Source organism: Astatotilapia calliptera, chromosome 9 (assembly GCF_964374335.1).
Source record: "Astatotilapia calliptera chromosome 9, fAstCal68.1, whole genome shotgun sequence".
Classification (NCBI taxonomy): Eukaryota; Metazoa; Chordata; class Actinopteri; order Cichliformes; family Cichlidae; genus Astatotilapia; species Astatotilapia calliptera.
The window spans coordinates 10,482,948-10,499,866 of record NC_137430.1 but is presented as its reverse complement, the minus strand read 5'-3'; the positions used below and the strand labels follow the sequence as shown (position 1 = coordinate 10,499,866).

At 40.4% G+C, this 16,919-nt stretch overlaps 1 long non-coding RNA gene across 1 annotated transcript; it reads right to left on the bottom strand.

The window, feature by feature from the left end:
* Nucleotides 1-7,446: 7,446 nt before the first annotated feature.
* On the bottom strand, nucleotides 7,447-8,131 carry LOC145430910 (uncharacterized). Its single transcript, XR_013911244.1, has 2 exons — nucleotides 7,988-8,131; nucleotides 7,447-7,768 (listed from the first exon to the last, which is right to left on the bottom strand). It is a non-coding gene; the product is annotated as an uncharacterized LOC145430910 (long non-coding RNA).
* Nucleotides 8,132-16,919: the final 8,788 nt, after the last annotated feature.

Genomic DNA, 16,919 nt, shown 5'->3' with positions numbered 1-16,919 from the left:
AACTTGATGAAGAGGTTGGAGCTGTGTGATGGAGTGCAGTCATGGGTCAGCAGAGTGAAGAGGAGGGGGCTCAGCACACATCCCTGCGGGGCCCCCGTGTTTAAAATGATGGTGCTGGATGTATTACTGCCGACCCGTACTGCTTGAGGTCTTCCGGTGAGGAAATCCAACAGCCAGTTGCACAGTGAGGTGTTGAGCCCCAGCTGGACCAGTTTTTGAGTGAGCTGTTGGGGGATTATAGTGTTGAATGCTGAACTGAAGTCTATGAACAGCATTCGAACATATGAATCTTTTTTGTCCAGGTGTGTGAGTGCTGAGTGGAGTGCAGTGGAGATGGCATCATCGGTTGAGCGATTGGGCCGATACGCAAACTGGAAGGGATCCAGGGAGGGGGGTAGGACAGTCTTGATGTAGCTTGCTTCAACACAATGCTCAGGCTCTGGAACCAGTTTCCCAGATAGGGTCTGTGCAGCGGGGACTGGTTTGTGGCGCAGCTGCAGGGGAGGCTGACAGACTGCAGCTCCATCAGTTCATCACGCCTCCCCTGCATAAGACGTGTCGGGACCTGAGGTTGTTGTTGCGTGTGGGGTTGCAGCTGAAAAGCAACCGAGTATTGTACGAACGAGCAACCGGATAAAGAACTGTTAGAAAGAGCGAACTATGTGGTCGTGTAGGGGATTCGCTTGTCACAGTCTGAGACTTTCCACACTCGCCACAGCTGAGTGGTCTAACTCCAGCATGGATGAGCTGATGTGTTTTTAAGTGACTAATTTGATTAAAAGACTTCCCACACTGATCACAGCTAAAGGGTCTGTCCCCACTGTAACTTTGTTGTCGTCTTTTTGGCTGCTTCATGGTGGTAATTTTCTTTCCACAGGGATAAACTGTGTGGTTTCTCTGTTTACGGGGGCTGAGTGACTTCTGTTGGTGTCATCAGAGCACCGAGGTATCAGCTGGGTTACACCCCTTTGCTCCTGTAGTGACAAAAGCCGTGAGTTACGGAACAAGAGGAACCTAAGATTAATTTATTATAACATGGGAACATGCATGCAATATAGTATAAAGACTAAAAACCAAGCTTATACAATTTTAAAAAGCTTGAAAGTCAGTATTTGGTATGACTGCTTTTAATATGCTTCTGCTTAAAAGACTAGCACTACCACTTAAAATACATTCTGTGTTAGGAAAAGGTTTTGGTTTTAACATTACAATGTAAGATTTGATATACATGCATCTGTAGTTACATGCACCTCTAGTTACATGCACCTCTAGTTACATGTTACTCTAGTTACATGCATCTGTAGTTACATGCACGTCTAGTGGAAGGAACAGTTTAAATACACTTTCAAAGATGCTTTTTTTAAAATCCTTTTTAAAGAACGGATTTTATTCATGGCTCATTGAAATGTTTTTCTGCTTCTTTGTCAGACTCATCTCTGACTGCCAATCACCTGTGACACCAAACACACCTTTATTTTTCCATTATTACTGATAATAACCAATATAAATAAGTGATTCGTGTTGATTCAATGTTTTTTTGTCTGATATGTCATTTAACTGCACCGTACATTGGTCAAGTATGTTTAATAATAAACATACAACATACAATAAACAAAGAGGGATCAAATTTAAACCTCACTGACTAGGAAGCACACAGTGTTTGTCATTTTATATGAACTTTACTCTGAAATAATTTTAGCATTTTTTTCAAGTCCCCAGTGTTTCCTGATCCTTGGAGCACTCCTGGTTATCTGCTATGGTGGAGGTGGCCAATGTCTGGAGACAAATCGTTGTTCTGGGGAGCTGCTTTCCTCCAGTTACTTTACATCAGAATAGAAAGCATGAGAACGACCCTGATGAAAAACAGAAAGGGCATCCAGGAAGTGAAATAAAGATTAAGCTGGGGGCGACCGTGGCTCAGGGGGTTGGAAATCGCATCTGCTAACCGGAAGGTCGCCAGTTCGATCCCTGGGCTCTCTGTCCTGGTCGTTGTGTCCTTGGGCAAGACACTTTACCCTACTTGCCTACTGGTGTTGGCCAGAGGGGCCGGATGGCGCGATATGGCAGCCTCACCTCTGTCAGTCTGCCCCAGGGCAGCTGTGGCTACAACTGTAGCTGCCTCCACCAGTGTGTGAGAGTGAATGAATAGTGGTATTGTAAAGCGCTTTGGGTGCCTTGAAAAGCGCTATATAAATCCACTCCATTATTATTATTATTATTAAGCAGCCAAATTCTAGCTCTGGGGCCTGTTCTTCGTACCTCGCTAAGTAAGTTAGCTGGATTAGATTGTTGGCGATTTCGGGAGCAGGTTTACTTTATGTAAACAGGATTAGATCGCGGCCACGCAGGTATGTCCGCTTCATGTATACGAAAGCAACAGCGATATTCCACCACTGTTTCAGCATAAATAAATAACACCAATGTAACTAAAGATAATGCAGCACTTGATCCATTTATTGATTTCACACAGATACATACAGGTCATTTCCTAAAAAAGGGAAATGTACCATTAATCATTCTATTACATGTATGTGATTATTACAGATGTAATTCATATTTCAGAGTAGTAATTGTAAATTACTTCGTGTAATCAAGATGAGAGACCACGGCTATAAAAGCGAAGGTGGATTTGGGAAGTCTGTCACAGCCATGTCCTGTCCGTTTACGCGAGCAGCCCATTGCGGAAGGTGCAAGATTGATAAGGAGAGTCCTCAGAATCCAGCGTATATTGCGGGATAGACAGGATCCTTTAGCTCAGCGCGACAGTGTGCTCATAGAGAGATATATATTCCCGTGAGGGTATTATTCACCTAACCAACTTGTTGACGAGGGGGTGCAGGACCACCACCTGTCTTTTTGTGCTCTGCCCTTTTCTTGGTTGCTGTTATGAACAAACAAACAGATTATTTCAGGGTCTCTTTCCAAGAGACGAAAAGCAATATACGTGATAAATATTACCATTCTGTAGAATATTCTTATATTTCACTTTTACTTGTTCCCATGTTCTAGTGGGTCCTGTTGTGGCTCTAATGTGAAAGGGGATATAATATAACATATTATAATATAATGTAATATAATATTGGATAATATAGTGTAATATAATAAATTTACCCTACCGCCTACTGGTGTTGGCCAGAGGGGCCGATGGCGCGATATGGCAGCCTGGCTTCTGTCAGTCTGCCCCAGGGCAGCTGTGGCTACAACCGTAGCTGCCTCCACCAGTGTGTGAATGTGAGAGTGAATGAATAGTGGCATTGTAAAGCGCTTTGGGTGCCTTGAAAAGCGCTATATAAATCCAATCCATTATTATTGTTATTATTAAATTACTTACGAGTTTAATTTGTCAGCAACTTTCTGCCAGCCCTCTCTCCTTGCTTTTGCAGCCTTTGCAGTGTTCCCTTGCGTTCTGATTAAACTCTGAAACTCCTGAAATCCCTCACTCAAGAGTTCTTGCTCTGCTGCCGAAAAATACAGAGCGCGCTCCTTCGACATTTTCGCTGACCAATCAGAGGGTTGCCGATCAATGTTTCTACTATCGATGCATAGCCCCTTTTACGACACCCAGTGATCTCACATTACTTCATCCAGCTGTACTGATCGTCAACAGCAGGTGTGTTCGGGGAACCGGATTAGCGAGCTCACGGTTAGCGCGATGGTTTGGTCTTGGATGTGTCATTTGATCTTGGATGTAGTAAGTGACATACGAAGAATGGGCCCCTGGTTTGATGCTTACATTTGGGGGACTCTCGACCACAAACTAAGAGAAACTCTGTCAAGATGCAGAAACACATCAAGTTTTGCAAACAAGCATACTATTTTTATAGTTAACTAAACTTATAGTTTATTAGAGTTGAGTTCCTACTCACAGACAACTGAAACATATTCACATTTGGAAAGCTGATTGTATAAATTTTCATTTGATTAATCTGAAATTGTTCTTCTGTGTCTGAAAACACCCACTCCCACTTACTCAACCAGTGTTGTCGTCTGCTGCTGTGGCAGAAGACAACACTGCAACTGTAACTAAACTGATTACAGCATTATTTTTAAAACCTTCAGTGAATTCAACGTTCTTCAACATTTTGTGTATGCTACTGTTGTACATACAGCCGATGTTTTACCTGATGGGTACAATGTTGCTGTTGAGGGGTTGCTGTGGATAGTGCTGGAGGGCAGGGCTGTGTTGATCTGAGACTTGCATTTCCACAACACTCTGTCCATAGTCACATACTGTGTATGCTACTGTTGTTTATAGTGTATTATCTTATTTATTTTGTAGTTGTTTATATTTTATTTCTATTTTTGGATTTTCTTCTGCTATCTCTACCTGAGCTGAGGTAACGCACAAATTTTCCTGCCGTCGATCAGTAAAGTCTAATCTCCTCATTGACTGCATTTCTGATGGAGATGAGACGTCATGCAGGACAGAGGTGAGAGGCGTGACATCACGGTGCCGTGACAACAACCTGGTGCTTAACATCAGCAAAACCAAGGAGCTCATCGTGGGTTACAGGAGAGCAGCAGTAGCAGAGGTGGACAGAGTCAGCTGCTTCAGATTCCTAGGCATCAACATCAGCGAGGGTGTCTGTTAAGTCTAATTGTTGAATGTTGCCATTGTGTTTCTTAAATTTGTATAGTCTTAGTTTAAGCAGTAGGATCAAAGCTATCCCTTTGATCCTGATCACCTCTCCAGCCACTCTGTGCTGGGGGAGGTTTTATTGTAGATACATCCTATCTGAAAGATCTGTTTCTTTTGATGTAAGCTTCCTGGGTTTATGACCCTTTGGTCAGCAGGTCTCACACACACACACACACACACACACACACACACACACACACACACACACTCTTACAGAAGTTCACACGTATACATTTACATACAGTGCCTTGTCTTTGTAACCAAAGGGGGTTGCAAGGGGAGGTGTTTTGTAAACTATTGTTTGAAGTTTGTCAATAAAAGGCAGCGAGAGGAGGCCATCATCGGGGTCATTGTCGTGCTGGACACAGACGAGGCCTCCCTTGCGCAAGTAATGGATCGATCGACTGTCTTGTTTTCTTCATGATGAATAAGTCTCTAGAATTAGCGGGGTTTGTGGAAACACAGACCCAACAGTGTCGTGCCATATTAAACCATTATACACCTCAATAGTAAAATAAAAAATGTGTGTAAATTGCATGAATTAATATTTATTAACGTCTCTTTGTGACGTTATACTATGATAATGACTGCCACAAACAGCGTCCTCCTGTAACCATGGTTACGGGAGTTTGTTGCAAGAAGTGTTGTGAATCTCGCTGAGACAGGGAACCACTGAGAGCCTCAGATGAACCAATCAGTCAGATCGCTGTCTCCACTTCTCCTCCTTCTTCGTCCCCTTTGTTTTTTAAGTACCTCATATTGTTAGGATTCTTTAGCTAGTTAGCCATCACATTAGCTAGTTAGCATCACATTAGCTAGTTAGCCATCACATTAGCTAGTTAGCATCACATTAGCAAACTGCTTCGGAGCACAGCTGTCGGAGTCGCGGGTTTTGTTGAATCAGGCGTTGGACCTGCTGGAGGAATGCTCTGCGATGATGGTGGAAAACAGCCGCCATTCAACCCATTTGAGAGCTTCAAAGAACTGGCTGCAGGTACGATTGAGCGGGACCTTGCATTTTGCATTTTTAGTTGTCGTGCGTTAAATGTACAGACCGCGATCTTCCCTTTCTGAAAGCTTTCTGAAAACGGATTTCCAAAGTAATTGTAGCGAAACTAAGTCGTTGACAAGGACAGAGTTCTTAAATATACCCCCTCTCTCTGTATCACTAAACAATTTTCAAAGCTATCTTTAACTAAGACAGAGCAAAGAGACGCATATTGAAAAACAATGACCAATCAAGCAGGTAGGAGTGATCCGGGAATCCTAATAGATGAGGAAGAAAACAGAAATGTACACAGAATTTGGTTCGAAATCTGTATGGAAAAACTGGTTAAGTGAGTGGTAAGAAAATCAGGCGAAATCATCAGTGGGGAAAAAATTGAAACCATCTACAAGAAACTTACCAATAGAATCTGGGCTAAAGTCAAGGATAAATGTGAGGAAATTCCCTTAAAAAACATCCAAAAATGCCACAAGATGATTTTCAAAGCCTTCTGCAAAGAGTTTGAAGATGCAGAATCAGTTCTGCAAGCCTTGGACTTAAATCAGCCAATTGTAGACCAAATGATCGCTCAAGTTTTCATAGAGGAAGCAGCCAAACTATCCAAGACACCATGTTGCATAAGTCGATTTTTCTCATTTGTAGGTTGACTTTTTTCGCTCCTTTCTGTGCTGCATGCAGAGTTCCAACACAGATGACTGCGACGTGGGAGAACAAACCATTGTGTTTCAGAGCCTGATAGTGCCTGAAAACAAGCCTGAAAACGAGAAAAGAAATAGCAGTCATGCGACTTTGTGTTCTTGCTGTAACTTTAAGAACTGTAACTGCTCTGTCAACATTAATATAAAGTTGAGGATCCCAAAACTATTCACTTTAACGTAATGCAGAGAAAGACAAATAGACTTATGTATAGACATATTTCCACTGATGACAATTTAGTCATCAGCTGCTGCTTTAAAGGCAGTACCCAGCCAACATTTATATGTGGGGCCCATATGGTTTGGAAATGGGCTGAAAAATGGGCCCCATATAGGATTGTCCGCGGGTTCCGTAATGGCCCCATATTAAATGCACATATAGGTGTTATGTTAGGAAAATCTGGGAACTAAAACGCCCCAACTGGGAAAAGTACAGAGAAACCCACTCGGGCCCCATCTTTCAAGTTTTTGTGGGTACCATGTGGGTACCACATAGGCTACAAAGTGGGTTTTAAGTGGGATTGTCCGCGGGTTCCATAATGGCCCCATTTTATAAGCCCATCTCGGTGTTATATTGGTAAAATCTGGGAACTAAATGGATCCCAACTGGGCAAAGTACACAGAAACCAACCTAGGCCCCATCTTTCAAGTTTCTTGTGGGTACCATGTGGTTACCATATAGGCTACAAAGTGGGTTTTAAGTGGGATTGTCCACGGGTTCCATAATGGCCCCGTTTTATAAGCCCATTTTGGTGTTATATTGGTAAAATCTGGGAACTAAATGGACCCCAACTGGGCAAAGTACATTGAAACCCACCTAGGCCCCATTTTTCAAGTTCTTAGTGGGTACAACATGAGGAAAACATGAGCTAAAAAGTTGGAATGGCATTAGCAGGAGGTTCTGTATTTGCATCTTACTTCTAGTTTGAATTGACTAAGTTCTGGCACTGAGTGGGCCCCATGTAGTAAAACAGTCACAAAATCAGTTTTTCAGACGGCTAATACGGGTTCTGTGACACAAAGACACCAAATATATTAAAGCTGACCGCAAACAAAATCTAGTTTGTAAATAAAACCACTTCAAAAATCACGAAGGTACACAAAACAACATTTTTCACATTTATTTTGTCCAACAACACTGTATTCCAAAGTGCGTAAACGTTTAAAAACTAGAAATGTCAAACTACAGAAAAATTCCTTAGATATTTGGAACTGTAGCAACATGGGGAAAAAGTCAGATGGAAAACTCAAAAGCTTATCTTGAATCAGCAGGGTTTCTTTTTTTGGTTTTTTACAGAGCCGTAAGTCTATTTTGTACCCTTGCAGCCCCCGGTCCTCCTCTGTCTTTAGCTCCAGTGAACCACTTGGACAGAGCCTTCTCTGCTTCTTGCAAGCTGACTTTTGATGTTAAATAATTCTTCAGTGCCTCTGCAAATGAAGAAGAAGAAAAATGGGCAAGCCAAAGTAAAGTTAATCTTAGCTTACTTCATTTGGTGATGACTTGCAAAGAACAATGTTTATTTCACTTTATTGCCTCAAAAAATATATACAAATTGCATGATAACCAATCTCAGTTACACTTTCAAACACTTTATTAAAAAAGTTTAGTTTTCTAAAGTTCAAATGTCTCAAGTGAAACTAACTTACCATACACAACATTAAAAAGACGCAAATCTCTGAACTTTTTTTCCCCATGTCGGCCAAGCATGTTGTACTCCACAGCCAGCTCAGGTGATATGAGGAATTTCATCATCCTTCTTGTGGCATCGTCTACACTTGTTTCCCCTGTATCTGCTACCATGGGAAAAAGGACAGATTAGATACTGGCATCTGGTTAGGATGCCTCCCTGGTGAGGTGTTTTGGGCACGTCCCACCAGGAAGAGACCCAGAACACCCAGGACATGCTGGACGGACTATGTTTTTTGGCTGGCCTGGGAATGCCTTGGGATTCCCCCGGAAGAGCTGGGCCAAGTGCCTGGAAAGAGCGAAGTCTGGGCCTCTCTACTTAGTACCGGATTGGGTCGAGGGGCAGCAGCCTAAGCTTAAGATAATGGACCGGAATGGAGGATAAATGGACGCTTTACATATTACTTAATGTTTACTGTGTGGCGATAAAAAAAAAAAAAAATGGTAGTAAACACAAGCTAAACTAAAAAAATTAATTGCGGTTCCTTAACCCTTTATCCCCAATAATTTTACACAGTATAACTGGTAGGTCTGGTAGGTTTTTTCCTCTACTGTATACTATATGAATGTAATCAAGGATTAATAACAGAAAAAAAAAAGAAATTGAAATTTTGCCATTTTTACTAAAGGCAATCAAAATGTACATGAATAAAATTTTTAAATTAGTCAATTCAAATTAATAACTCTAAAACACTGAACAAAATCAAGTATTTGACCCTGTGGTTTATTTTCGGACATCTCTTTTCTTCTAAAAGTCCAGGCGTGTTGGGCCCCTGGCAGAGCTCAGGTTTGGAAAAACCTGTCGCTGGCGACTTTTTGGGGGCTAAAGGGTTAAAATAAATAGGAATTGGCCAAAATTTGTATAAACTATGAAATAGCAGAACAAAAGTAAAAAAAAATCTTTATCTGTTATCAGAATCAAATATTTGATTAGAATAAAAAATTTAACTTTCTGGAAGATTTCTCGTTACATCTGTCATAAAAGTAATAACATCTCAGAACAGAAACATGATAGCAACAGAAAAATATGATAGCAGTGTGATGTGATGGTCCCTGGCCAGATTTTTACACATATTATAAGCCCTGTGACACAAAAACCACTGAACTCTGACACGCACAGACTGTTTTCCTTCGTGCTAATGAAGAAAAATGCTGGTTGGTCTGGTATATAAAAGGGAATTTATTCTTCCAGGACCTGAAGCTCCGTAATGCAGCCCTCCAACAGCCAAACCTATCTCTGATTGTCTTGATGCATGCTCAATCATCCAGGTAAGTAAATCTCCAAAAGTTGATTCTGTTCATCTGCAGCATTTTCTCCCACTGAAAATGCTACGTCCAGATGAACAGAATCAGCTTCTGGAGATGTTCTCTGATTGGATTGTTTAATTGGTGATTGACATGAAATTGACCAATCAGCTGAAAGGAAGAAAAATAGGGTCAAAATTTGGATGTGTAAGTATAAATCCACACACAGCCTGGAAAGCCGAGTGCAGAGTTGTTTGTAGCACCAATTCAGCCAGAGTGTAGCCATATGGATTTTCCATCCATCCACACTGTAAAGTCTATAGACCAGCAAGTGATAAATTAACAGTGTTGTTGATATTTTCTAAAACAGTTGTATGCAATAGGAATTGCTGTTTATAGTCCTCCTGTATATCTGCATGTTGCCTCCCAATTAAAACCTGTGATAATGGAGATTCAAATTCATGTCATACCTATACCAACAGTTATCAAGTATCCGGATCGACCTTTACTGATATGCTTAAAGGAAAATTGTTATTTCCATGTATTTTCCTGTTCTGCCTTCAATTTTGAGGACTTCCCCCCACATTTCTAGTTGTGACAGTGCACCTACAACAAAAAAAATCTGTTGAAAGAGCAATTTTGTAAAATAGTCTATTTTTGTATGCACAGTTTACAAATCTGTCCTGTACAGCATGGACTGATTGCATGCTAAAAAGTTGTTGCTTAAAAATAAAACAATAAATTTTTAATTAATAACATCAGCAGAAAACCTTGTTATTAATTAGAAGTACAATTTCTATAGAATACGAAACAACTCAGTTCATTTTTGATCATATTACACAACTAGTGATGGGATTTTCGTCTCTTTTTAGAAAGCCGGCTCTTTCGGCTCCCAACCGGCTCTTCAGCTTGTTTTGTTGCTTTAATTAATTTATTATTAACAACAATATAAAATTATGCACAAAAGGAATTACTAATGTAAAAAAAAGAAACGTGGTTTTATTTATATATGTTTGTATATAAATATATATGGTGGCCCCTAGAGACAAAGCATGTACAAACTCCAAAACCCATTTCTAGCATTAACTGAACTTCCAAGACAGAGCTATCTAGATCACTTAATTTACACAATTGAAATCATATGTGTATTGTTTGTGTATTTATACACAAGCACTCATATATATTCATAAAAAATTCCAAAAATTGTTCATTTACCTGTTATTACCACACACCAAATCCGGTCGTTGGTACTTCCTGGCTTGTGTAGTCACTAGGTAACAAAAGCTCAGCACTGTGCCTAGCATCCTGGAGCACTTCTGTTGTGTTTTGTACGTGTTTTGGAGTTTGTACGTGCTATGGAGTTTTTACGTGTTTTGGGGTTTCTACGTGCTTTGTCTCTAGCGGGCACCATAAATATACTTTTATTTATTCACTCCACATAAAATGTAATAAATAAATCATATAATACAAAAAACAACTATTTACATTTCAACTTTTAACTATTTAAATTTTCAGATTTTTTCTTTTAAACAAATTTAAAGTGAAACAACACAAAACACTGCAAACCACAACACAAATATAAAGTAAAATATGAAAACAAAAAGAAGATGCATATTCTCTGTCATATGGGCCTGCATGAATAAACTTTCTGAATCCTTTATCATCCGCAATTGAAAATAGTTGTGGATGATTACTATACCTTTCTAATGTGACATTGTTGTCCCTGGCTCTCTTTCTCTCTCTCTCCCTCCTGTGCTACTGCGAGTGTAACTACCGCCCCTCTCCCTCTTCCCAGTGCAAAGCACAAGGCTCGCCTGCGGAGTGAAGCCGAAAAAAAGTGCGAGAGAGAGAGAGAGAGGGTGAGAAAAAAAACAACCCACGTTTGTGTCATTCACTTCAAAATTGTCGGAGCTAAGAGCCATTTCGTTTTGACCAACACATCACTAACAACCATGATGAAAAACGCTCATCTGCTTCCATCACCATCAGCTGATTAACATTGAGCTGCTGCAGTCAACACCATCAAACTAATTTAGTGTTTAATGTTACGTTATTGACTGCTTTTATTTTTAGATCTTTACCAGTGCTTAAAGACTGTAGATGTTCACACCTGGTGTTAGAAAACTGAGTTCACAGCAGTATTATTTTTTACAGTTTTTGAATTTACACACTATAACGTTCACGGCAGGTTTTTTTTCTGTGCTTCTGCAACTGTTTCTTAGGTTTTCCTATAAGGTTTTTGTAATTAAAAAAATTTATATTATTTTTTTGGCTTTAGTGGATTCCTGCTCAGCTAACTCGGCCATTATGCACTACCCAGTAAACAAAATGGCTGAACGGTATCTTAAATGTCTGAACATGAGCTAGTCATACCATGTTACGAAATATTCATGTGCAGTGTAGCAAGCTCACCTTATAGGAGTGTAAAACATGAGGCGTATGAGGTGATTGTTTAAATTACAGGAGTAGATGCCTGCAGCTGAAACGGTTTTCTGATCTGAACGTGAACCTACTGGTCACGTTTACGGTAATGTTACCAGATATGCATTGTACTATAGGAAAACGGTGGTGGATCAGTGTGCAAAAAGCCCCCAAAAGAAACACACAGCGTCTTTAGCTCAAACACTGTCTGATCTCTTAGATACTGTGCTGTTCCATTAATTAATTAAGAGAGTGCAGCTGTTCAGATCAGATGGTGAAGTAGGAAAATGCAGAACATGTTACTATAGCTGAATGCTGTGTAAAATACTAATAAATGTAACTCCCATTTATGGCTTTTACTACTGTGGGGCTAAATAAAAAATTACAGACATAATGAAATCTGCTACAATTACAAAGCTTAAGTTTAAAACAATTATTATATATGAAGCATTTTTTTGCTCTTTTTTATATTCTTTTTTACTAGTAATGGACTCAATTTTATTATCAACTTCAAAGACCTATTAAACTTTTAAACCATTAAATCCAGGAAATTACGGTAGATGCCCGTAAATGTACGAGACCCTCTTTATGGCTAGTATCCCCAAATATTTAATAATCCTTTCTAAAAGTACACAAATTTTGTTCTTTTCAATTAAATAGTGCATGTTTAATGCATTCTTGAGCAGGTAAAAATTCCACTAAATTAGTTTTTGCATATTTTTAAGTATAATCAAATTTTTATAGTTTGCGAGTACCAGCTTGACTTGCTGATCTTTATCTCAGGAGGCAGTGGGTTTTTACCCTCTCCCCCTTTGATCCTGTGCGTTATCGTTTAAAACTCGCTATCTGCATCTTTTGGCTCCAGCACGTCTTTATTGTTAGAGTTGTTGCTTGCTGTGTTCTTCTGCGGGGTGCTGATGATTCATTGTTCTGCTTCTTCTGATGGTAAACGCCTCTGGAAAGCCTGAATATGTGAGCGCGTCTGATTCATACAGAGTTCTGCTCTGCCCCCCCGGACTGATATATGCAGCCAGTGTGGATGTGTGTTATGTATCACTCACATGTTAGGTTCATTAGACTGACACAAGGGTGATGCACGGATGTTGGTGTTTTTAGGGCCAGGTGTGAAAGTGGAAGAAAGACAAATTCTTTTGAAATGTTAAAAGAATGTTGGAAATTTGATCAGAATACGGTGAAAATGAGAGAAACAGATATTTTTCTCAGATCATTGTGTTAAATTGTCATAATCGCCGTGTTCTTTAAGACTATCAGCTCTACTCTAAACAACCCTGAAAGCCTCTGCTGACACATGTCATCAGTTCCTTTCTTTCTTTGTAAACAAGGTCGAGTCTGTCAGGTCAGCAATAGAACTTCCTACAGATGACCCATCAGTGTTTATTCCATGACTGTAAACATGTTTCCATTCGTCACTTCAGTCTTTACTCTGAAATACAGAAAATGACATCATGGCTCAAAATCTTTGTCGTTCAAACAATTCTTTATTTAACAATATTTTAACTTTATTTAACAAAATACATTCAATGAAAACTTGAACAACAGAAAACTGATTTTTCATCCAACCACTGAAAAAAAAGGTAACGACTGAACACAAACAGAAGAACAATTTATAAAGATTAAAATGGAACTACAGGAAGTTTGATTCATAGCCTCATTAGAACTTTAACTTAAACTTAAGGAGAGCCGACCTGAACTCTGTGGAGCCTGATCTCCAGGGTTTAATATTTTAATTTATATTTAATTGTGTTGTGGTTTGCAGTGTTTTGTGTTGTTTCACTTTAAATTTGTAAAAGGAAAAAGCTGAAAATTTAAATAGTTAAAAGTTGAAATGTGAATAGTTGATTTTTGTATTATATGATTTATTTATTACATTTTATGTGGAGTGAATAAATAAAAGTATATTTACAGTGGCCCCTAGAGACAAAGCACATACAAACTTCAAATCACGTACTAACTCTGAAGCATGTACAAACTCCAAAACACGTAAAAACACGTACAAACTCCAAAACACGTAAAAACACGTACAAACTCCAAAACACGTAAAAACACGTACAAACTCCAAAACACGTACAAACTCCAAAACATGTAAAAACATGTACAAACTCCAAAACACGTAAAAACTCCAAAACACGTAAAAACTCAGAAGAACATAAAAACTCAAAAAGGATCATCCGGTCGCTGTTACCCACCCAACATTTTGGGAGCGGATACAAGAGCAACTGCGTCCAGAGAGAATCCGTAAGAAATCCCCAAAGATCTGTATGAAAGATTTCTCAATGTGAAGATATTTTCTATTTTATAATTGTGTGGATGCTTTAAGCATCCACACTATTGAGTTCCTGTTTCTCTTTATTCTTTATTATTATTAAGTGTGCCTATGCGAAGGCACACTTATTACTATTGCTCGGATTTATTATTATTATTATTATTCTTTTTCCGCCTGAAATTTTGGACCGTAACTCATCCCACAGTTTTGACACAAGCTTCATATATGTTATATCATTTTGTGCGGCTGGATCAGGAATGAGTTGCTATGCCTTTTGGTGTTTATTACTTCTATAGTTTTTTAAATATGAATATTTTAATGCAAGTTTTTGCCCATTGGAATGAATGGGAACGAACGAAAGTGAAACTTAACTTACTTTGTGGTGTGTTTGCTCACTCACTTAATTTGTGGTGTGTTGGCTCACTCTAGTGGTATGTCCCCGTATTTGGATTACCATAATGACGACAATATCAACGGCGCGCACAGCGTCGGTGCTTTCAGGAACCATTGGAATTCTTAAGGTTGCACGAAGCATTGAATAGTTACGGTAACGGCAAGGGTGTATGCTTGGTGGAAAACTGCATATCCCACAATTCAAAGCACGCCTCTACCAGTCAAACAATGGCGGCTGCCACTTGGTTTAATATATTCCTCTTATTTGTGTTTCTAGGTCACAAAGTAAACTTTTAAGATATTTTCAGGTGAGAATGTGGGTGTGTAAACGTCAAATATCTGCTCGTTTTGTCAAAACATCCCATATTGGCAACAGATTTTTTACGATGTTGCGCCGCTTCACTCAAAAGCACCCAGGCTTGGCTTTCAGTGAGGCGTCTCTAACTCCTTTCATCCCCGATAGCTCCGCAAACAGTCTTTGTCTTAGCTGGACTTATTTTTCGTTTATATGGGCCGATGATGCTGGTCGATGAGGAAAAACTAACTGAGTTGTTTGGTGGTGGCTAACGCGGAGCTAGCTAGCCACCGGTATGTGTCTCTTTCCCCTCATATGTGGGGAAAGAAACATGCGAGGCGGCCGCCGATCGACCGGTTTTCAGGTGAGAATGTAGGTGTGTAAACGTCAAATATCTGCTCGTTTTGTCAAAACATCCCATATTAGCAACAGATTTCTCACGATGTTGCTGCTAGCCGGCTAGCTAGTTCGGCCGGCCGGCTAGCCGGCTAGCTAGCTTGGCTAGCTAGCGCCGCTTCGCTCAAAAGCACCCAGGCTTGGCTTTCAGTGAGGCGTCTCTAACTCCTTTCACCCCCGATCGCTCCGCAAACAGTCTTTGTATTAGCTGGACTTATTTTTCGTTTATATGGGCCGATGATGCTGGTCGATGTGGAAAAAATAACTGAGTTGTTCATATACCGGTGGCTAGCTAGCTCCGCGTTAGCCACCGGTATATGTCTCTTCCCCTCGTATGCGGGGAAAGAAACATGCGAGGCGGCCACCGATCGACCGGTGGTGGCTAACGCGGAGCTCAATCGTGGATAAGGGGAACCCAATGCAGGAGAAGCAGGCGGCTGGTGAACTGAATTTCAGGTAAGACGTTATTAACTGCACTCTATTTGGGTCAGATATAAACCGAGTTTAGGTGTAGTTTATTTTCGTTGTGCTGACAGTTACAATAACTGTACTGCGTGCTAGCTAGCACCACGGAGTTTCTATACAGCTGTGCGCGCTAAGTTACTGATGTTGAACTTTATGACAGCCTCCCCTATTTTCAGGCGATAATGTAGGGGTGTAAACTTCAAATATCTGCTCGTTTTATCAAGAAGTCCCATATTTTATCAAGAAGTCCCATATCTCTCACGATGTTACTGCTAGCGCCGCATGGCAGCTAGTCGGCTAGCTGGCTAGGGCGGCTTGGCTGACACCCAGGCCGGGCTGACTGATACCCAGGCCGGCTCACGCTCTCGTTTCACCGCCGCATGGCAGCTAGCTGGCTAGCGCGGCTTGGCTGCCACCCAGGTCGGGCTGGCTGACACCCAGGCTGGGCTGGCTGACACCCAGGCCCGCTCACGCTCTCCTGTCACCCCTAGTCTTTCGTGATGACTCTTGGTTGACTGCTGGACTTATTTTTCATTTATATGGGCTGGTGATTCGGTATGAGTGTCCGGTGAACTGAATGTCAGGTAAGACGTTATGTATATTTAAGGTAGTGACTGGAATAAGTCACAAGGTGTCGCTGTTGAGCTGCATATATGTTGTAAATTTTAGCAATTTTGACCATTTGTCCTCTGCAGGACACCGTAGTTCAGATTTCTCGTTCGCGTGGGCGCCATCTTGGTTCAGTGTTTACTGTGATGTGCAAAGGTAAGCACTGTCAGTGGCGAACTGCATTGGTTTTGTTTAAAAATAAGTGTTCCACTGTGTAAAATAGCAGTTTGTCATTTAAGCCGAGCATATATTTTGTTTATTGAGAGGTTCATGTATTGTCTGATGAGAGTATGAGACAAAGATATACTTTTCTTTCTTACTCTCATATAAAATATTTAGCTTTTATTAAATAGTTATCTGAATCTTACAACCAAAGTTTGTATAATAATACACAAGATTGGCTGTAGACCATTGTTAATCATTCAGAACACTGTGTAAAAATAACAAAAAACAAAAAGTGAATGAAAAGTGCATAAATATTTATTTTACGTGTTTGATGTGTGTGGCAGGGCGTGGTCTGCAGTGCCGCTGCAGGGGAGGTGGACCCACCTCAGCGATATCTGCAATCATGCCTCTCAGGTGTAAAGTCTGTGCTCTCTCTGCTTTTTTTTTTTTTTTTGTATGTGTCGGGCTGTGAGATGAAAAGCTACAGCCGGCTGTGTGGGTACAGCAACTATGTGTGAAAAGTGGTCCATAACGTAATGCTTCAAAGTGTGTTCATGCAAACATTGTCGGGTCTGCTTATGAACCTCTGCGCACAGCGTCTACAAATTGGGGCTGTACG